At 49.8% G+C, this 21,803-nt stretch overlaps 1 long non-coding RNA gene across 4 annotated transcripts; it reads right to left on the bottom strand.

Annotated features, from left to right (window-relative positions):
• Positions 1 to 10,745: 10,745 nt before the first annotated feature.
• Positions 10,746 to 21,803, bottom strand: LOC105486494 (uncharacterized). 4 transcript variants are annotated; one of them, XR_011611451.1, is made up of 5 exons: positions 21,060 to 21,803; positions 19,995 to 20,503; positions 17,724 to 17,912; positions 16,148 to 16,193; positions 10,746 to 14,959 (listed from the first exon to the last, which is right to left on the bottom strand). It is a non-coding gene; the product is annotated as an uncharacterized lncRNA (long non-coding RNA). The 4 variants fall into 4 exon arrangements; XR_011611448.1 differs by having other exon boundaries at positions 19,995 to 21,803; XR_011611449.1 differs by having other exon boundaries at positions 10,746 to 14,773; positions 19,995 to 21,803.

Below are 21,803 nucleotides of genomic sequence, written 5' to 3'. Positions count from 1 at the left end.
GCCCCACAAGCCCTCAGCCCTTTCTTTCCCCTCACTGGACTGTGGGCACGACAGGGAAAGCATGTCCCATGTACTAACTTTGCCCAGAGGTGGCCTGTCCAGCCACCTCTCCAGGTGACCTTGCCCTGGACAAGGGGGAAAGGTATGTGCCACTACCGCTGCAGACTCCCTGGTACTTCTGCCGGGCAGATGACCCTGCCACCAGGAGCCAGGGGCTGGCCACCAGCCTGGTGCTCCAGAGTGCACAAGGCCTCCCCTGGTCTTGGGCCCCCTCACCCCATCAGTCTGCTGTCCTCTCAGCCTCCTGATCTGGGTTGGTCTGAGCCAGTCCCTCGGACCCTGACCAGCTGGAATTTCTGGGCCTGGCCTTAGCCAATCCCACCCAAGTCTGGCCCTGAGGGCCTGTCCTCCCCTTTCTTGGGCTGTCTGCCTTCCCAGACGGGGCTTTCTTATTTAAACAGCAGCAGAATTGCATAAATATTTGCCAAGTCCATGCATCTAGACAACCTCAAGGACGCCCCACAATTGAGCATGGAATCCCTCCACAAATGGAAATTGGACTTCTTCACTGCCATGGGTCCTCCTAGAAGTTTCAAGACCATCACAGAGGGCAACTGTAAAAGAATGAGGATGGTGTGTTTGTGTGTGTGTGCGCACACCTGTGTGTATGAGGCCCGTAGAATCCAATGTGAAGGACTGAATACAAGCCACATTACAAAAATGGCCCCAAATACAGCAAAGCACATCTGACAGGGCCGGGCCTCCCCTCTCCAGTGATGGGATTGAACAGAGTGGTGGGCTCATTCTTTAAGGCAAAGCTGTTTCTTCTCATTTTAGAAAATAACATTTACGGCCTGACACGGTGGCTTACGCCTGAAATTCCAGCACTTTGGGAGGTTGAGGTGGGAGGACTGCTTGAACTCAGGAGTTCAAGACCAGCCTGAGCAACATCGTGAGACTGTCTTACAAAAAACTTTAAAAAATTAGCTGGGTGTGGTGGTGCATGCCTGTAGTCCCAGCTACTCCAGGAGGCTGAGGTGGGAAGATTGCTTGAGCCCAGGAGTTAGAGGCTGCTGTGAGCTATGATCGAGCCACTGTACTCCAGCCTGGGTGACAGGGCAAGACCCTGTCTTAAACAAAAAATTAATAATAATTTTAAAAAGTGAGTGCTCCTTATTACAACCACCAGGCTGCTTAATGGTTATGAGGTTTCCTTTCAGGGTGATGAAAACATTCTGGATGTCAACAGTGGTGCTGGTTGCAGGACACCGTGAATGTACTGAATGCCACTGAATGGTACATTTTATTTATTTATTTATGTTGAGACAGAGTTTCGCTCTTGTTGACCAGGCTGGAGTGCAATGGCTCGATCTCTGCTCACCGCAACCTCCACCTCCCGGGTTCAAGCGATTCTCCTGCTTCAGCCTCCTGAGTAGCTGGGGTTACAGGCGCCTGCCACCACGCCCAGCTAATTTTGTATTTTTAGTAGAGACAAGGTTTCTCCATGTTGGTCAGGCTGGTCTCAAACTCCTGACCTCAGGTGATCCACCTCCCTCAGCCTCCCAAAGTGCTGGGATTACAGATGTGAGCCACTGTGCTACTCTACTAAAAATAAAAAAATTAACTGGGCATGGTGGCATGCTCCTGTAACCCCAGCTGCTCAGGAGGCTGAGGAAGAAGAATTGCTTGAACCTGGGAGGTGGAGGCTGCAAAGAGCTGAGATCGCACCACTGCACTCCAGCCTGGGTAACACAGCGAGACTCTGTCTCAAAAATAAAATAAAATAAAATAAATAAAATAAAATAAAACGGTAAATGTTATGTTATGTGTATTTGACTTCACTCACACACATTGTCCATCCTGGCATGTGAGGCGTGCCCTGCACCAGGCAAGGTGGGGACACAGCACTGGAAAAGACCCACCCCTCCCGCCCAGTGTTCCTTCTGGTTAACGACACAGACATTCTCAGCGAAGTGGGGCTCGGCCAGCAACAGAAGTGAACAGGGGCGGGCTCCTCCACCAGCTATCGGCCACAGTGCTAACATCCACTGGTTTTGTAAGTGGTGCCCGTCCCACTGCTTCCCGGAGACAGGCAGAGTTACTGCAGCTGTGGCAGCCCCTCTGCTGTTTTTCCCTTCCCTCCCCTGGGGCACCCCGCAGCACCCCACTTCTAGAACTAAGAAAGGTGGGCTGTATTCTAAGATGTTGCTTGCAAGCCGGTCATTTGAAATGTGAGGTGTATTTTACCCCAGCAACACTGTGATGAAAGGCAACTGGTGGCCCCAAATAGCCCACAAAACCAAGTCAGCTCGTGTGTCTGAAACAGTCCACACTTGTCACGATCATGTGTCTGAAACAGTCCACACTTGCCATGAAGAATAATTGAAAACAATGGTCTTAGAATCCAAACAGGATCCTTGCTTCATGTCACCTCAGCAGCCTGTGGGCACAGATGTGTCTAGACTAGCGAGGGCACCAAAGACCTTACGTGCTCTTACCCCACCTCTCACACGGGTCCTCCTGGCCCTAAGAGCTACGCTCGCCCAGATGTCTCTAGGAGACCCATGCTGTGGGTTCTCTCTTCTCTGACTGCAGCACGAGACGAAGCCATCTTGGGGGCCAGGGTTGGTGCTGAGGGTAAAGAACCCTTGGGGCCCTTGAGCAGCCTCCTGCAGCACCAGAGTCTTGAACGTCATGACCCTCAGCCTGTGGGGCCCACTCTTGCCCCTGGCCTAGAGGAATGGGGTAGGGAGGGGTGCAGCGAACCCCTTCACACTGCCCAGCACACGGAGTCCAGTCTGCAAGTTGGCCTACATATTTGAAAGGAGTCACCGTTGGGTGTCATCAGAGGCAGAAAATGTCTTAGTGGCTGGTCATTTCTGCTAATGCCATTGCAAGAACTTCCCAGAACTTAGAAGGCAAGGAACCAGAGCACGACTTTTCACTCCCTTCAGTTTGTTCAACCTGCAGCCATTCAGTGAGCATCACCCATGCTTGCCCTTCGGTTTTGGATCTAGAGAGGTATATTTGCCATCGCTTAGCACTAGCAGGCCTGGATTCCTGCCTGGCTATTTCAATAGACGTATAAAGCCTCCTTGAGCTTTCGTCTCCTTGTCTTTCTTTTTTGACAGGGTCTCGCTGTCATCTTGGCTCATTGCAGCCTCAACCTCCTGGGGTGAAGCAATCCTCTCATCTCAGCCTCCTGAATAGCTGAGACAGGCACATGCCACCATGCCCGGCTAATTTTTTACTTTTTGAAGAGACAGAGTCTCATCACGTGACCAGGCTGGACTCGAGCAATCCTCTTGCCTCAGCCTCCCAAACTGTTGGGACTGCAGGCGTGTACGACGGCGTCCAGCCTGAAACAGCTCTTGATTCACAAAGCTGTTACGAGGGTTAAAGAAGACAAACATATGCCAGCATTCTGTAAATTGGAACGCACTAGGTAAATGCCAAATAACTAAGTAACACAGAACACGTAGGCAGATGGCTTTGGGGTACATGTTCTTCCAGGGCTTTATTACTGTTTTATTTACGATAAAATTAATGATAGAGTATGCAAATGCTTAAACCCACTACCACCTCAGAATAGTACCCTTCCCCATCCAAGCATGGTGGTGAACTCACAAGGAGTCAAATAAAATCAAAGTAAAACATTCTGTGTACCTGTACACATAGTGGGATACGAGGATGATATTACAGCACAAACATATTTTTTTTCACGTAAATCCTGGTCAATTATCAATTCTGGTCAAAACATACAGGTCTAGAGTGAGGGCCCTTTGCCTGTCATGCCAGTGGGCTCTGAGGCTTGGGAAGGCCTGGAAATCCTGGGAAGAGGTCACAGGGTGTCACATATCATGTTCCCATGGGAGCCTATAGCCTCTAAGCCGAGGATGCTGCTTCAGGGCGGTGCTTCCCCAGCACCCTTGTGCACACAGATCATAGGGGCCTTTATCAAAAATCAGGTTCTGCCAGGTGCAGTGGCTCACGCCTGTAATCCCAGCACTTTGGGAGGCCAACGCAGGCAGATCACTTGAGGTCAGCAGTTCAAGACCAGCCTGGGCACCATAGCGAAATCCCATCTCTACAAAAAATACAAAAATGAGCCAGGTGTGGTGGCTCATGCCTGTAGTCCCAGCTACTCAGGAGGCTGAGGTAAGAGAATCACTTGAGCCTGAGAGGTGGAGGTTGCGGTGAGCTGAGATCACGCCACTGTACTCCAGCCTGGGTGAGAGAGCCAGACCCAGTCTCAAAAAACAAACAAACAAAAAACAAAACTCAGGTTCTAGCTCGGAAGTTCTGGCATATGGCCTGAGATTCTGTGTTTCTACCAAGACCCCAGGATGCCGCTGGAGCCTAGGCCTGGGTCTCATAGCCTTCATCCCAGGCAGCAGGTTCGGGTCACCTCGAGGGCTGTAGGAGTAGCATCTGGGCTCCAGTCCCCAAAGCGTTTCTGTTTTCTTCGTCTGGGTGAGCCTGGGCATTGGCACATTTTAAAAAGCTCCCTAGGTGATTCTTACATTAATCTAAGACTGTCCATTCCAGGGCAGCAGATGTGTCAACCGAACAGAATGTTCATATTCTCTTACTATTAACATAAAACATAGGATGCTGTTTAATGATCACGTCAAAATAAAATAAAATAAAACATGGGGATTCAATGAGAGAGTGGGAAACCACCTACCACCGTGGAAGTCGGCACACAGCCACTCAGGCAGCGTGGGCCATCATCGACAACAGGGCACTAAGGTGGAAGGATCGCTTGAGCCCAGAAGTTCAACACCAGCCTGGGCAACATGGCAAAACTCGGTCTCTACTAAAACTCAAAAAACAAAAAAAAAGGCCGGGCGCGGTGGCTCAAGCCTGTAATCCCAGCACTTTGGGAGGCCGAGACGGGCGGATCACGAGGTCAGGAGATCGAGACCATCCTGGCTAACACGGTGAAACCCCGTCTCTACTAAAAAATACAAAAAACTAGCCGGGCGAAGTGGCGGGCGCCTGTAGTCCCAGCTACTTGGGAGGCTGAGGCAGGAGAATGGCGGGAACCCGGGAGGCGGAGCTTGCAGTGAGCTGAGATCCGGCCACTGCACTCCAGCCTGGGCGACAGAGCATGACTCCGTCTCAAAAAAAAAAAAAAAAGTAGCTGGGCCTGGTGGTGTGAACCTCTGGTCCCAGCTACTCAGGAGGCTGAGGTAGGAGGATCACTTGAGTCTGGGAGGTTGAGGCTGCAGTGAGCCAAGATGGCACCAATGCACTCCAGTCTGAGCGACAGAGTAAGACCCTATCTCCCAAAAAAAAAAAAAAAAAAAAGTAAAACAAAAACTAGTTAACAATTGTATGAGGCAGAAAGTGAACTCTAATGTTAACTATGGACTTTAGTAATAATAATGTATTGGTATTTCAATATTGGCTCATCCATTGTAACATATGTACCATACTAATCACGGTGTTAACAGTGAGGACACTGGGGTAGGAGAGTATATACTCTCAATGTTCTGCTCCATTTTTCTGAAACCTAAAAATGCTCCAAAAAAAAAAGGCTATTAATTAAAGAAAAATTAATAACTGGTACCACACAGACACTGACCAATGCTGAGTTCCACAGGCCCCCTTAGAAGCAGGGAGCAGTCCTGTAGTTATTGAATTATAGGGAGGGAGGGAGGGAAGCAGAGAGGGTCTCAAGGGATGCGGTGGGCTGCAGAATTATTTTGATATTTAAATAACTGGCATGGCCCTGACACCTGAATATAAATTCTGCTGAATAATGTTTTTATTAAGAGGCAAGGTCTCATTCTGTCACCCAGGCTGGAGTGCAGTGGCACAATCATTGCTCGTTGCAGCTTCAAACTTCAAACTGCTCTCACCTCAGTCTCCCGAGTAGGCAGGACTACAGGTGCATGCCACCACGCCTAGCTATTTTTAAAAAAAAAATTTTGTAGAGACAGGGACTCACTATGTTGCCCAGTCTGGTCTCGAACTCCTGGGCTCAAGCAATCCTCCTGCCTTGGCCTCCCAAAGTGCTGAGATTATAGGCATGAGCCACCGTGCCCAGCCTATTATTTTTTTAAATATTTATTTATTTATTTACTTATTTTGATACCAGGTCATGAGACTGGCTAATTTTCGTATTTTTGGCAGAGACAGGTTTTCATCACGTTGCCAAGGCTGGTCTTGAATTCCTGGGCTCAAGCAGTCCGCCCACCTCGGCCTCCCAAAGTGCTGGGATAATAGGCGTGAGCCACTGCACCCAGCCCTGGCCTATTATTATTGTTGTTATTATTTTATATTAGTTAAAAGGAGAAGTGAAAGAAGCAAAGAAGTAGCAACCAATAGAACAGGTACAATTATCCTCATTTTATACATGAAGAAACTGAGGCACAGAAAAGTTTGCTTTGTCCAAAGTCACGCAACTGTCCAATGGAGAAGCTGCGATTTGAACCCGAGTTTATCTGCCTCAAAACCTAAACTCTTTTCAGAGGAGAAAGACTCTCACTGGCCAAGCTTGCTGGCACCTAGCTCGTCTGTTACCAGTTTACTCCTTCATGAAGATGGTCATGAAGCTGGCGCTTGCAAAGTGCCAAAAGTACAGCTGCACTTGCAATCTGGAGGCCAGAGCTCCTGTGCAGCATGGCCATGCCCCTCCCTGGGTGGATCTCTTCTCTTCCCAGTGCCTCACCTTTACATCTGGAGAAAGTCAGTGTCATAAGGACACTTATAGCTCATCTGATCAGTTGTCCTGACTTCCCATTTTATAGGTGGGAAAAGTACGGTTCAGATAGGGAGACAACTCAGCTAAAGTCACACAACCCCTATGTCTAGAGCTGGGGCTGGGCACCAGGTCCTCTGCCACCCAGCACGCTGCTCTGCCTGTCCCCATAGAGCCACAGTGCACACATGTGCTGCTGCCCTTGGCCGGACTGCAGATCAGAGCATGATCGCTTTCATTGCCTACGTACAAGTGCCCGTGTGCTGTGTGCAATTAAGCCATGAGCGGCCGTCTCCACCTTCGAGTCAGTGGGCCACAAGTCCGTTCTCTGTGAGCCATGCTTAGTAATGTCACTGGGAGTTGTCCACAGGTGACTTCACAGAGGTGTGACAGTGTCACACATACCTCCCTTTACTTCAAATGCACACGCTCAGCATCTTTCTGGAGTCTTCATACAGGTCAGTGTGTGCTTTGCAAAAACTAAGGGTAGATAAGAGCCGATTTAGTACAATCAGGGGCTTGCTTTTATGAATACGAAGAATAGCCTTTGTCCAGCAGCATGAAAAAGTTGTTTAAAGTTAAAATTATGTCATTGGGTGGCCCTCAGACTCTGGCAACGAATGACACCTCACCAGATGGCTACAGGGGTGATTTCTTCCAAAGGGAGGTTAAAGCTGAGGATGCACAGGTTCATGGCTTAGGGGGAGACCCCCACTTGCTTCTGTGGCACTGTGTTAGCAGACTTTCAAGAAATATCCTGTCCTGGACCAGATTCCTGCCCTGAGAACAGTTAGTAAAGGGCCAGGTTGAAAGGGGACCACAGTCCTAATGAGTTCAGGTTGTGTTAAAAATGCACGTGCCGTTGGGTACACTGGTTGCCATTTGTACATCTAATGTTGATGTTTGAGGCTTTGACCTAGAGCTGTAGTGCCCAATATGAGAGCCACCAGCCAGGCATGGCTATTTAGGTTTGCACAAAGTAAAATGAAATACAATTAATAGGCTGGGCGCCGTGGCTCACGCCTGTAATCCCAGCACTTTGAGAGGCCGAGGTGGGTGGATCACCTGAGGTCAGGAGTTCAAGACCAGCCTGGCCAACATGATGAAACCCCATCTCCACTAAAAATACAAAAATTAGCTGGGCATGCTGACACAGGTCTATAATCCCAGCTACTCAGGAGGCTGAAGTAGAGAATCGCTTGAGCTCAGGAGGCGGAGGTTGCAGTGAGCCAAGATCGCGCCATTGCACTCCAGCCTGGGCAACAAGAGCGAAACTCCATCTCAACAGAAAAAAAAAAAAAAAAAGAAAGAAAAGAAATACAATTAATTCAGTTTCTTAGTCACCCTGGCCACATTTCAAGTGCTCAAGAACTACACGTGGCTCATGGCCCCCGTATTGGACAGTGAAGATCCAGAAGGCTTCCATGATTGCAGATTCAACGCGTGGGTCCAGAGAGCGAGTGCTGTTGATGGGAGAGAGAGTATCAAATACAGCCTGGGGAACCAATCAGCAAGGCCAGACCGCCATGAGCACGGGCTGAGAGCCTGACAGCTGGACTGAATGGATTGAGGATCTTCGTCTCTTCTCCAGGTGCCACACAGGCCTGAAGGACAGAGAGAAGCCACAGAAACAGATGCTTTCTCCAGATCTCGTCCGAAAATCTGGACCTCAGGACACTGTGCGCCATCTCACCCTAAGACCAGCAGGGGCAGAACTGGTGACGGCACCACGGAATTAAAGCGGTTCTGCCCGGCATGAGTTCTAGAATAAACCTGCTCGGTGGGACACACGGAGGATTCACGTGAGGATTGTGAGCAGGCTCTTACTTTGCAGTTGGCATGTATCTTTGGTCCTGGAAAGCCAATTATGAGCAGATTATTACAAATCAAATCTTATTCTTCCAGAAAAAAAAGGTTTCTAGTTATTCTTGGGGAATGGTTGGTTTCCAGGAACCAAATTGACCTCAATTAAGTAAAGGAAGATACTTCTCAGAAGTTGGGGAAATCGTGTGAAAGCTGAGGAAGGCAGTTCTGCCCTGACTGGGCGGGAAGTGGACTCTGCAGGGCCAGGTAGCGCCCTCTCCTTCCCATGTGCCCTCATTGCTACTGTCTCGGCTGTGGATGTCATTCTTCTCTGTGCATAGGGGCTTGTGTGGCTCCCGCATCAGCCCGCACTCCGTTCATGGTGGCTGACTCCAATAACTGGTTTCCATCCCCAGCCTCCCACGTTAGCTCCAGTGCCTGGAGCGCCCTCAGACCACAATCCAGTCTGAGGGAATCTGACCCGTCTGGTTTTATCTACACATCCAATCACTTGAGCCTGAGGGTAGACATATTCTAAGACTGGAAGGCGCAGGTGCTCTCAGAAGGGGAGGAGGAGGAGGAGGAGGAAACGGTGGCTCTCTGGTATAGTTCGGCATGAGATAGGTCCGAGCAGCCTTTGTGGTGTGGTCAGAAAAGAGAAAACAACTGGAAACTCTATGATCATTCACAATGATCAAACTCAGCCAGAAATTCAAGATGTGAACCTAAATTTACGGTGTCCAAGTATCAAGAAAGAGTCTGCTACATCAAGACCTTAATGAATATTTGTTCAATGAATACACGAATGAATGGACCCACTGAATTTCAAAAGACACAAAGGGGGCTGGGCACAGTGACTCACACCTGGAATCCCAGCACTTTGGGAGGCCGAAGCGGGCAGATCACTTGAGGTCAGGAGTTCAAGACCAGCCTGGACAACATGCTGAAACCCCGTCTCTACTAAAAATACAAAAATTAGCTGGGCGTGGTAGCACGTGCCTATAGTCCCAGCTACTCGGGAGGCTGAGGCAGGAGAATTGCTTGAACCCAGGAGGTGGAGTTTGCAGTGAGCCGAGTTGGCGCCACTGTACTCCATCCTGGGCAGGAGAGTGAGGCTCTGTCAAGAAAACAAAACAAAACAAAAAAAAGACAAAGACAAAGCGTACAGGAATTTTATATCATATATTTGACTGTAAGAAGGAAAAAAAAACTCCTTCCTTCTGCACCTCAAATGGACATTAAGTTTTTGACATCTTTCTTTCGATGGACGTTTACTGAAGACCCAGCCTGCAGCTCACACAGCGAAGAAAGAGGAGACACAGAAGCCACCTCCCAAAACTCCGAGTCCTGAGTGCAGTCTTGTGGGGAAGACAAAAGTAGTAACCACATTAAAGTATGTGCAAATACACCTAAAGATGATGAAGAAAATCTGAACATATATTTCCTCACTCTCTTGATAAATTTCACTATAGCAAATACAACATCAACAATCACTCCAAAGTATTGTAAGAGGTGCTTAATAATGTTATTTTAAAGATAAAGATGATGTTTCTCCCATCCAATAGCATTTTAAATATGTTTTAAGTTAACAAAATAATGTGCTTGTTGATTGAAAGTTAAGTACAGAACAGCATAACTGATCATTATATCAGGACTGACTATACCAGGCAAACCAGGATCTTCTCCCCACTGAAATGTCACGTAGGACCCCATGTCTACTTTAAGTCAGCACCGAGAGTCTGCATAGAATGGGATGCCAAGTATCTGAAATCAGGACCTTACTGGAGACTGTGTGTGTGTGGTCTCTGTGTATTTCCATGAGCTTGGTTTCAGTGTGGGCACGGTGAGAAAACATTGTCATCCATGAACCATGCAATCTCATGGGGTGACAAGACAGCACGCACACCTAAATGCTAACAGTCCACCTCGTCAAAGGAGCAGAGACCAGACAAGACTAGATATGGCCAAGGTAACGAGCTTCCAGGAAAGCCAGAAGCAGTGCAGTTACTGGGGCTTCATGATTTGAGATAAGACAAATTTCTTTTCCTTTTTTTTTTTTTTTCGCGACGGAGTCTCGCTCTGCCGCCCAGGCTGGAGTGCATTGGCACCATCTCGGCTCACTGCAACCTCCACCTCCCAGGTTCAAGCGATTCTCCTGCCTCAGCCTCCTGAGTAGCTGGGACTACAGGCACCACGCCTGGCTAATTTTTTTGGTTTTTTTTAGTAGAAATGGGGTTTCACTGTGTTAGCCACGATGGTCTCGATCTCCTGACCTCATGATCCACCGACCTCAGCCTCCCAAAGTGCTGGATTACAGGCGTGAGCCACCGCGCCCGGCCAAGATGAGACAAATTTCAATCATCGAAGATCTAAGCATGACGTTTTCAGGTGAGGGAAGCAGCACCGTGTCGATGCGGAAGCCAGGTAGCGGGGAAGGGGAGGGACAGTGCAGTTACTGAGCCCCTACTAACGTCAAGGCTTGCACTAGGTTCTTTATAGTTTAACTGATAGTCTTACAACCATGACCCTACAAAATCCTATATCCAACAACCCTACAAAATAACCGTTAGATCCAGCCTCAGAGATGTGAAAAGACTTAGCCAAGACTCCCCAGTTAGCTGCAATGAGAGCTAACATATACCCTTACCAGGTGCGCGTTCCAGGCCAGGTGTGGTGGTTTAGGAAGGGTGGGTCCAGAGGCGCTCTCTGCCCCAGGTGCAGGCAATAAGGACATGTATTGTCTGTAGATCATGTTAAAACAATAATAAAACTGACTAAAAGTTGCTCTGCTTGTTATTATCATCACGCCCATCAATTCTAAACAGTGGCACTGATAAAATACTCCTCCCTGAAAAAGATCCCTTTGTTCTAAACAATTGCTGAAGTTACGATGGTGTTTTAATAATACATATGTGAACTTCAGGTTTTTATTAGTTGTCCTTTCATAAACATATTCTGCACCTAAATTAATTCAGAGAACTCCTGGTTCCACGGCTGGCCTCTGATTCACAAAGCCTTGGCTACATGTTCATTGGGAAAGTGTCCAAAGCTTTCTTTTCAGTCCTTCAGCTGGCGGGCCAACTTGTCCCAGTTCACCCAGGACTTTTCTGAATTCAGCACTGAAAGTCCCAGACCAACAATTGACCACCTCACCTTTGCGCCCAGCACAGGAGCAAGACACATCTCCAACTCCCATGACATTTGAAAGAAACAGTATCGCTGTGATTGTGAAGGCAAAGATGCAGCGTTTAAGCAGTTAAATTCCATCATTAAACATGGAGTTTTGGTGTTGAAAATTTCAACAATGGAAATGTTAACTGCAAGATGGAATATTTTTGTTTGATACATGCAAACAAAATGTATAGTTTTCATTTATACATGAAATGTTTAACTTAGTTTGAATAATATCTTTAAAATTGAAGTTTCTTCTTTTAAAATTCTTGTTTGTTTTACACCTAAAGAACAAAACAGGAAAATAATGACTGCTTATTTTTACATAGGTTATTACAGAAAATAATCCTATCGTATTGTGATGGTTAATACTGAGTGTCAACTTGATTGAATTGAAAGTATTGATCCTGGGTGTGTCTGTGAGGATGTTGCCAAAAGAGAGTAACATTGAGTCAGTGGGCTGGGGAAGGCAGACCCATCCTTAATCTGGTGGGCGCCATCTAATCAGCTGCCAGAGAATATAAGACAGGCAGAAAAATGTGAAAAAGAGAGATTGGCTTAGCCTCCCAGCCTACATCTTTCTCCTGTGCTGGATGCTTCCTGGCCTCGAACATCGGACTCCAAGTTCTGTTTTGGGACTTGAACTGGCTCTCCTTGCTCCTTAGCCGGCAGACAACCTATTGTGGGACCTTGTGATTGTGTAAGTTAATACTTAATAAACTCCCCTTTATATATATATCTATATATATGAATTTATCTTCTATTAGTTTGCCATTTATTTGCCTTTCCCTTATTTTGTACTCTTGCTATCTTATTTTTCCCTTAATTAGGCTTTCAAGGGATTTATCTATTTTACTGGTCTTTCCAAAGAACCAGCTTTTGGATTTATTTATCTATTCTTCTATCCCTTTAATTTCAGCTTTTATTCTTCTTCCTGGGTTTTTGTTTGTTTGTTTGTTTAGATGTTATGTGACATTTTCTATTTCTGTTATTCTGTATTCTTCCTCACCCACCCAGGCCAAAATCCACTTTTTTCTTTATTTCCAAACTCCTGCAAGAATGGCCATAATAAAAAAATTTAAAAAAAAAGATGTTGGTGTGGATATGGTGAACAGGGAACATTTCTACACTGCTGGTGGGAATGTAAACTACTATAACCACTACAGAAAACACTGTGGAGGTTCCTTAAAGAACTACAAGTGTGATCCTACCATTTGATCCAGCTACTAGGTATCTACTCAAAGGAAAAGAAATCATTACACAAAAAAGATACTTGAACACACATGTTTATAGCAGCGCAATTTGCAGTTGGAAAAATATGGAACTAGCCCAAATGCCCATCAATCAACAAGTGGATAAAGAAATTGTGGTATATATATATAGGATGGAATACTACTCAGCCGTAAAAAGGAATGAATTAATGACATTCACAGCAACCTAGATGGAATTGGAGACTATTATTCTAAGTGAAGTAACTCAGGAATGGAAAGCCAAACATTGTATGTTCTCACTCTTAAGTGGGAGCTAAGCTAGGCATAAGAATGACATAAGCAAAGGCATAAGAATGACACAGTCGACTTCGGGGAAAGGGTGGGAAGGGGGTGATGGATAAAAGCTACAAATTGGATTCAGTGTATACTGTTCGGGTGGTGGGTGCACCAAAATCTCACAGATCAACATTAAGGAATGTTTTAATTTTTTGTAGAGGCAGTATCTCGATTATGTTGCCCAGACTGGTCTCGAACTCCTGGCCTCAAGCAACCCTCCTGCCTCGGCCTCCCAAAGTGCTGGGATTACAGGCATGAACCACCATGCCTGGCCAAGAAGAGGGTTCTTTAATGATGCACTGAAAAGTCCCTCCTTCCATGTTTGAGAAAGAAGCCAAGAGAAATGGGAATTTCTGTTTGGAATGTCTGTGGATGCAGCGCTCCTTGGGGACTGAGCTCTGTGGACTGCAGCCTTGTAAGTGCCACATGTTGTACTGAGCTTCTACAGTGAGCCCTGCACAAATCCATCTCCATTCTTCAAAACAACCCAGGGAGCCCTGGAGTGATCTCAGGTTCAGCCCCAAGGCGGGTATCCTCTGCAGTTCTCCTCTCCTTTCTTCTAGCAGTCCAGCCCTGCTTTTGTTCTGATAGTGGATAGTTCCCTAGGGCTGCTGTAACAAAGCACCACAAACTGGGGCTTAAACAACAGAAATCTATCATCTCACAGTTCCGGGGGGCAGAGGTCTGAGATCAAGGGTTGGCAGGCTGGCTTCCCTCTGAGAGCAGCGAGCAGATGAGCATCTTCACTGTGCCTTCCCCGAGCTCCCAGTGGCTTGCTGGCCGCCTTTGAAGTTCCTCAGTGTGTAGAGGTGTCACCCTTATCTCTGCTGTGTTCACAAGATGTTTTCCCTGTGGGTCTCCATCGTCCCCCACCTTTTCATGGCTCACTGCAGCCTCAAATTCCTGGACTCAAGTGATCCTCCCACCTCAGCCTCCTGAGTAGCTGGGACTACAGGCATGCACCACACACTAATTTTTTTGTTTTTTATTTTTTTTTAATAGATACTGGGTCTCCCCGGTATCTCGAACTCCTGCCCTCAAGCAATCCTCCTGCCTTGGTCTCCCAAAGCACTGGGATTATAGGTGTAAGCCACTACACCCAGCCCCAAATTTCCCCTTTATATCAGGACACCAGCCCACCCTAATGCCCTCATTTAACTTAATGACCTCCATAAAGACCCTATGTTCTAATAAATTCACATTCTGCAATACTAGGGTTAGGACTCAACACACTGTCTCGGGGGCAGGGGACATAATGTAACCCATAACAGAGGGCATCTTCATGCTGTTCATGGGAGGCCTGAACCCATTTCCACATGAAAGAGTGGATCCTAGTGGGTTTAGTCAACCATGGAGGGATGGGGGAAGGCGAAGGGATCCATGCATTCCTCCCAGGGAGCCGAGGGGAAGGATGCTGGTCAAACTGGTTTCTTAGATAAAAAGAGACTTAGAGGAAGAGATGCTTCTCCCTCTGTCCACAAGCCTTCCTGGGGCAGCCTTCTTGGAACCATGAGGAGAGCTGGGCCAACACCTGGGCATGGAACTGTAAAAACAGGAAAAGAATCCAGAGAATCCAGGTCTTCAACGTTGTTCTTGAGGCTCCGAATACATGAAACTGGAGACTCCCTTCCCCGAGCCATGTTGCTACGTGAGATGATTGCTCTTCCTTATTGCTTAAGCCAATGTGAAATGTCACCAGTGCTTACCAGAACTCCAGTTAGAAACTGTCCTACAAGAAGGCAGGAGGAAGACTCTGACGGGCCTTCCGGAAGAGGCTGAGCCTGCCCTTGCCCGCCCGCTCTCAGACCCATTCCCCACTCCCACTGCGGCTCTGCTGTTTCTCTGGTGGAGTGGACCGGGCTGGCCTCGGAAAATTACACTGACCAGGGTCTTGCCAACAGGCTTCCGACTGGGAAGCGCTAGTGGGAGCTGGGAGGATGGGCGGAGGGGAGAGCTGGCTCCTGTCCCTTCTCTCTGTCTCCCTCCCTCTCTCTTGGCTTCCCAGCCTCCCCAGCACTAGCTGCTTCCCCTTGGTGGTCAGTGGGTCTCTCTGTGGTGCCAGTTCCACTGGACAGCCCACAGATGGCTGCCATGCTGCTGAGGACCCTCATCCCCGCTCGTCCCCAGTCCTCTGAGTGACAGTGGCTTCCTGCAGCTGTAAGATATGTCAACTCTGTAACTAGTTCCCTTGCTAAATTCCCTCTGCTGAACTGCCTGCCTGGGCCCTGAGCCATACAGGGCATGGAATGCCAAAGCAAAACATTCTGTGCCCATATGTGGAGGCCGACCTGCCCTCTTCGTTGGTGGGGCCCTGCTGTCAGCCAGGATTTGGATGGACTGATAGAGGCCAGAGCTGGACAAAGTAGCAGCCCCTGGGGGTGAGATGCTGCTCCCCAGTGACCCCTCCTCTGCTCTCCCCTTCACAGCCCTCAGTCCTCTCACAGAGGAAAGCTGGGCTCATGGGCGGGAGCCTCCCTCGGTGCCCACAGGTCTTATTCTTGCCCTGGGTGCTGCAGGCCCCTCCCTAACTCGAGCCCTGGATGAGCCTTTCCAAGCCCAGGCCCCTGCTCCCTCAGTTGCGTCCATCTCCTTTGTTTGTGTGACCACTATCCCAGGGGACCAGAACCTAGAAAGCACAAGCCTGGGGCAGCCTCCCCTCTGGACCATGAGATCCTGGAGCACAGGGACCTCCTTGGCCTCCCCTCCTTCTCCCTGGCACCTGGCAGGGGCGCTGGCACAGAGCAAGTGCTCACAGTTGTTGGAACAGAGACAGGGAGCACTGCCCTCAGGGCACTCCACCCCTTGGAAGGCCTGCAAGGCTCGGTGTGGCAGACCCCAGCCACAGGCCCTTTGGATGGTCCCGCCTCTGACTTGGCAGGGATGCAGAGCTCACACTGCCCCCGGGCAGAGCACTCACCTTCCAGAAGACCCAGGTTGTGCAAGGGCCCTCTGCATGCTGCTCCCTGTCACGAGAGGAAAAAATCTTGCAGGCGCTGGGGCTTCCCAGAGGTGGGGCCCCACCAGGGTGAGGCTCTAGCAAAAATGGGGCAGTGGCAAAGCCCAGCAGAGGCGCTGCAGCCTGTTGGGTCAGAGGGAGTCACCAGGAACTTAGAAAATAAAACAAAAGAGGCAGTTTCCTTAGGCACTGGGTAAAAGCGAGGCTTCTCTTGGCTCTTATCAATTCCCTGCTGGTCCCCAGGAACCCAGCCCAGCCATCGAGGGTCCTCCCTTGTCCCACCTGTCACTTGCACACAGGAGGAAGCAGACACCTATGGAATGAATCAACAAACACCTGACCAAAGGCAGAACACCCAGGGTCTTTTGTTCCTCTAATTTTAGATAGCACGTGGGAAGCAATTCTCCTGAGCTAATCACTGGTGCAGCAACCACAAAGGACAATGGTTCAGCACAGCCTCACTTTCTTTCTTTTGTCCCCAATAGCCCACAGGTGCTATGAAACCCAGTTTCAACTTGACAATAGTGAATGACTTTGTGTGCCAGGAATCAGGCTAGAAACCGAACATATGGAGAGAAGAAAACCATGGTCCTGATTTCAAAGGGAGAGTTGCAGGGAGGGGAAGGCAGGAAACAAAGGTGCCCACATCACGTGACCCACGTTATGCTGGCAGGAGCAGGGTCTGTGGAACATCAGTGGCTCAGGGAGCTAGAGTGGCAGAAGAGGCTGGGAGGGTAGGCAGGGTAGGGCAGGCCTCAGAGGGCCCTGGATGCCAGGCTAAGGGGTTTGGACTTGACTCTGTGGACCAAGGGCCACCAGTGAAGGGCTTGAAACAGACAAGCCAAGTAGGCAGATGGCAAAGCTTCCGTCCACATGTCAGATGGCATGTCTGAATGCTGACACCGTACAGGTTTAATAGGACTCTGACTTCTGCCCACCGAAAAAGACAAGGCCGTGGGAAGCAAAATAATTATAGACATCACTTTCCCTATGAAAATGAACTCTTCCAGGCCAGGCACGGCAGCTCACACCTGTAATCCCAACACTTTGGGAGGCTGAGGAGGGCGGATCATTTGAGGTCGGGAATTTGAGACCAGCCTGGCCAACATGGCAAAAACCCATCTCTACTAAAAATACAAAAAATTAGCCAGGAGTGGTGGTGCACGCCTGTAGTCCCAGCTACTCAGGAGGCTGAGGCACGAGAATCATTTGAACCCAGGAGGCGGAGGTTGCAGTGAGCTGAGATCGCGCTACTGCACTCCAGCCTGGGTGACACAGTAAGACTGCGTCTCAAAATAAATAAATAAAAAAGAACTCTTCCAAACTCTCAGCCTCCAGACAAGGGCCCCTCTTCTCTGCAACTGTGTGTGCCCACTAACCTGCTCCAGGGCACTTCTGGGCTCCCGAAGGCCCTGGCCCAGTTCCTCCTATTTGGCTCCTGTCCCAGCAGCTTCCCAGTGAGCCACACCAGGGCCGGGGCAAGGTAGGGCTGTGATGTAACACTTTATAAAACAAACATCCTGGGACTTCCACTTACACATGGGCGTCCTCTGCTTCCAGCAGATTCTTTTGGAGGAGCTCCACTTCTCTGATGATGCCACCATTGCTCAGAGGAAGGAGGGCCTCCCTGAAAGCTGCTTTCTATGCCTCAGGCACGCCATTTGGATTATGGGCAGAGATGGCACACTTTCCACCTTGGAGGGTGGATTGGGTTTTTCGGAAACACCTAATACCATTCAAAGGGCAAGGTTAAAGGACTGCTGAGTGACTGAGCTAAGGAAAACTGTTTTTGGCTAAGCATCCAGATGGGACTAGAGCATCTGTCACTGCTCCCCATTACCCAGGTATCCTGAGTTATGGCATCCTTGCCAGGGCAGATGCTAACCTCCCAAAGCCCTCATGGGACTGGAGGTCATGAGCCTCACTCCACAGTCCACTGTTCTATGCTCCTGGAAGAAGTCTGGTGAAGTAGAGCACAACCATGGACATGTAAGCAGAGCCCAAACCCATTTTCCAGAAAGCTCTCAATGTCAAACTTTCCAATATTGAGTAAGTGGATACACAAACGCTTGCTGGTTATTGTCTTCTATGTGACCTAATTCTTTTCAATAAGGGTGAGGCCAGGCGCGGTGGCTCATGCCTGTAATCCCAGCACTTTGGGAGGCCAAGGCAGGCTAATCACTTGAGGTCAGGAGTTCAAGACCAGCCTGGCCAACATGGTGAAACCCCATCTCTACTAAAAACACAAAAATCAGCTGGATGTGGTGGTGGGCATCTGGATTCCCAGCTACTCAGGAGGCTGAGGCAGGAAAATTGCTTGAACCTGGGAGGCGGAGGTTGCAGTGAGCCAAGATCGTGCCACTGCACTCCAGCCTGGGCAACACAGCAAGACTCTTGTCTCAAAAAAAAATTAATAATGATAAGGGTGACTGCTTAAGTCTGCAATCACTGTATACCATTATAAGCCTTTTCATGTAAGTTAGCAAAGAAGAGGAAAAGATACCTCCTTCATCAGACATGTTTTTGTTTTTGGTTCAGAAAACTTGGTCAGTGGATTTATACAGAACTCTATGAAATAAGTCAGATTCTTAGAACATTAGAAGGCAAGAAGAACCTGAGCTTTCATCCAGTCCAACCTCCCATTTACAGAAGGGTAGCCTGGAACTCAGAGAGGCGGAGTCATGTCCAAGCTTTCATAATGAGCGGGGCGGGGCCGGGGGGTTGTGAGGGGGCCCAAGGAATCCTAAGAAAACAGGAGTTGGTCCCAGAACTTAGGTGAGATGACTAAGCTCTTAGTAGCATGTCCAATGTAGTGTCTGATGTTTTTATTTACTCTTTTAGCACCACACATAGAATTCTCATCTCCAGCCAGGTGCGGTGGCTCATGCCTGTCATCCCAGCACTTTAGGAGGCCGAGGTGGGCAGATCACTTGAGGTTAGGAGTTCGAGATCAGCCTAGCCAACATGGTGAAACCCCATCTCTACTAAAAATACAAAAATTAGCTGGGCATGGTGGTACGTGCCTGTAATCCCAGCTACTCAGGAGGCTGAGGCATGAGAATCGCTTGAGCCCGGTAGGCAGAGGTTGCAGTGAGCAGAGATCACTGCACTCCAGCCTGGGCGACAGAGTGAGACTCTCAGAAAAATAAAAATAAAAAAGAAATCTCATCTCCACATGACAGTGATTCCTAAGTGCGTGGCATCACGTATTTTTACAAGGATCTATTGCTTTTTTCCAAAGAAAAGAAATAGTAATGGAGAGGATGAAGTTTACTGAAAATACATTGAAAGACAATAAAGTCATGCATTTTGATTAAGGCCAGGTTTAGTCACCACCACCTGAGCTTCTGGAATCCAGTTGAGTGGTTGGGTTTCACCACTCAGGCCTTGCTGTCCACAGTCCTGCTGCCCAGGGCCTCTGCGGGTCTTCCTGCAGCCGCAGAGCAGAGCTCTGGGAAAGCAGCGGGACTACTTCCCTCCTATTTTCCCTGCTGGGCTGTCCAGGCAAGGCCTCACCTTCCCAGCATGTGGGCAGGAGTTTGGGCTTTGGGGTGGGCTAGCAGGAGAGGAAGGTATGTGGGCGACAGCAGTGTGAGCGGCTTGTGTGTGCACCAGTCGGAGCCCTCCTGGCTCCCTGGATCTGGAACTGGAGCGGCACCGGGATCACTTCCAGGTCCCTTGCACTGGAGCGGTGGGCGGCAGCAGGGACCGGAGTCGGCCCGGCAGGGCCCACGTGGCCAGCACACCGGTGCTCCAGTTCCAGTTAATGTTTCTATCTGGCCACCCCAGGCTGCTAGGGGAACCCTACCTGCCAAGACATCCAGGCCCTCTGCCGGGAGGCTGCATACTGGGCAGTGTTGGGAATGACTGGTTGGTAGGTGTGCCAGGAAGCTGGGCAATTCTGGCAGTGCAGGACACTTCCGGAGTGTGAGGAAAATTGCGTCGTTGGAACAAAGTGTTTCCTCACAGAGAAGCACAAAGTCCGCATCACCACAGAATCAAAGATGTCCCATTCAGCGCTGGAGCTATAACGTTCTCTCATGGGTTCTGATGGTTAATCTCATCAAGAATTAAGCTTGTTAAGGGTGGAGCCACCCCCACCCCTCTAGTCCGGGCGGGTGCTCAAGGACAGATAGGGCGGACCACCCCCACATCCCTTCACATAGGAAGAAGACTCACTTCTGCTTACGGCTCGCGTTTGCCCTCTTTTTGTTTCTGTGGAAGTCGCGCCTGCTCCAGGAAGAGCTGGATCATCCATTCATTCATTTATGCATGCATTCATTAAACAGGTATTCACTGACTGTACCTCAGACCTGGCTTTGGATACCAAGGAAGTTTTTCAAAAACCTCACAGGGCTTTGTGGCTATAAAGATATCTATGTAAGGATTCTTGGGTTATCTGAGGCCCAGAGAAGGGAGGTAACTTGTCCAAGAGAACACAGCAAGTTGGGGGCAGGGCTGGGCCAGTGCTCTGAGCTCCTGCAACCCCACCCCTACCCACCCAGGACTAGAGCTAGATCTACCCTCTCCTCTCTTTAACTCTTCATCGGCCACACTCCGGTCAGTCGAAATCCCCACCCTAGGGAGAGACATAACCTGTCTGGATTGTCCAATATGGTAAAAAATGAAAAAATGAAAAAGAAAAAAAAAAGTGTCCCCAATTCAAGTCCAGTGCCTGCCTGGTGGGGGCATTCCAGCGTGGCCTGGGGTGAGTGGCAGTCCACCTCCAGAGGCATCCCCCGGGCGCTCCTAGGGACTCGAATTTCCCACGCGGCTTTTTGCCTTATGTATTCACTGTTAGACGTTTTCGGTCAAAGCATTTTGGGACTTCCGTAACTGTCAGAGCGCGCCAGGGAGCCGCCCTTAAAGATACCTAGTTACTGATGAATTCCATCCGGTAAAGTAGAGGGTAGTGGGCGGCTTGGGGGTTCAGGACCCGGCTCCCCTCACGCTCCTGGGTGAATCTCTGGCTTCACAGGGGAAACCACCTCCGCAGGACAGGACCCATCTAGTTACAGGACACCGGATGTTACAAAGACGAGGCTTCCAGCGTGGGGGCGTGGGGGAGGCTGCCAGCCCTGCCCCCAGCGTGCTGGCGACCCCCGGGACGCCCCTTCCCTCCCGCGCCTCTGCTCCCTCGCTGGTGGGAGCGGAGCGGCACCGGGATCTCTTCCAGGTCCCTTGCACTGGAGCGGCGGGCGGCAGCACGGTCGAGTCGGCCCGGCGGCGCCCACGTGGCCAGCACACCGGTGCTCCGCTCGCGATTTCCCTTTTCCGCTCTCGGGCACGAGGCACTGAAGGCCAGGTGGAAACACAGCTGTGCAGGGACAGTCTCCGCCATTCAGCGGCCGCGGGCCGGGGCCTGCGGCGTCGGCGCGTGCGCGGACCAGTTCCAGGCGGGCGGACCGCCGCAGGGCGGGGCGGGGCGAGGCCGCCGCAGGGTGGGGAGGGCGGGGCGCGAGGCCGGGGGCGGGGGCCACGCGTGGGGCGGGCGGTGCTCGGCTCCGCTGACGTCGGCCCGCCAGCGCCCCACCAGCTCCTCGCGGGCCTGGGTTGGCCACCGCCGAGCCCCCGCCCCTCCCTCGGCGGCGTCCCGGCCGGAACCGATCGTGGCTGG

This window comes from Macaca nemestrina, chromosome 13 (assembly GCF_043159975.1).
Source record: "Macaca nemestrina isolate mMacNem1 chromosome 13, mMacNem.hap1, whole genome shotgun sequence".
Classification (NCBI taxonomy): domain Eukaryota; kingdom Metazoa; phylum Chordata; class Mammalia; order Primates; family Cercopithecidae; genus Macaca; species Macaca nemestrina.
This window is presented reverse-complemented; position numbering and strand designations above follow the sequence as displayed.